Consider the following 1014-nt stretch of genomic DNA (forward strand, 5'->3'; position numbering starts at 1 on the left):
GGTTGTATACAAAGTTTAGTTACACCAATTTGTGTCTTCATACATCTGTTTTGGATAAGAATGATCATCACATTCCACCATCATTTTTTTTCCTGTGCCTCCTCCCTTCCCCTCCCACCCCTACTTAGAATTTGTCTATTTCTCCCATGCTCTCTCTCCCTACCCCACTACGAATCAGCCTCCTTATATCAGATAAAACATTCAGCACTTGTTTTTTTGGGATTGGCTAACTTCACTTAGCATTATCTTCTCTAACTCCGTCCATTTACCTGCAAATGCCATGATTTTATTCTCTTTTATTGCTGAGTAATATTCCATTGTGTATATATGCCACATTTTCTTTTTCCATTCATCTACTGAAGGGCATCTAGGTTGGTTCCACAGTTTAGCTATTGTGAATTGTGCTGCTATAAACATTGATGTGGCTGTGTCCCTGTAGTATGCTGTTTTTAGTCCTAATAATATGGAACTCTTCATAAATTTGCATGTCATTCTTGTGCAGGAGCCACGCTAATCTTCTCTGTATCATTTCAATGCATTATTTATTTGATTTATCAGATTGTTCCAGTTTGTGCCACTGGGAATTCTTTGAGGTTGCCATGACCTCATTTCCCTTTCATTTCTGGAAGAAAACTTTCAGATTCATTTTGCATTTTTTCTGCCCCAGACCTAGAACCAGATATTTCTCCAAAGAAGTCTGGTTCCTTTATTGGATGCTGGCACTTAGAAATCAATAATTCAGTGGTTGGTGGGCTCATTGTTCCTAAGTATCTTACTTTTAGACCTGCTGAGTGGACACAGCTAAGAGATCTATGCAAATGTATTTGAGTGAGCACAGTCAAATTTTCACTTTGTGGTATTCACATCTATGCATTTTGATAATGTTGTCATGTACCCACCATGGTCCCATATGGAATAGGTCCATGACCTTTACATTTCCCTTATGTCCCAACTTTATACTCTATCCTTCCTCTTCTCTCAACAATGAATCTGCTTCTAATTTCTGTAGTTTTG

At 38.1% G+C, this 1014-nt stretch overlaps 1 non-coding gene across 1 annotated transcript; it reads right to left on the bottom strand.

The window, feature by feature from the left end:
• Positions 1 to 457: 457 nt before the first annotated feature.
• On the bottom strand, positions 458 to 560 carry LOC125611085. Its single transcript, XR_007341210.1, has one exon. It is a non-coding gene; the product is annotated as a U6 spliceosomal RNA (small nuclear RNA).
• Between the last annotated feature and the right edge of the window lie 454 nt (positions 561 to 1014).

The sequence above is a fragment of the Marmota marmota genome, unplaced genomic scaffold, assembly GCF_001458135.2.
Source record: "Marmota marmota marmota unplaced genomic scaffold, marMar, whole genome shotgun sequence".
Lineage (NCBI taxonomy): Eukaryota > Metazoa > Chordata > Mammalia > Rodentia > Sciuridae > Marmota > Marmota marmota.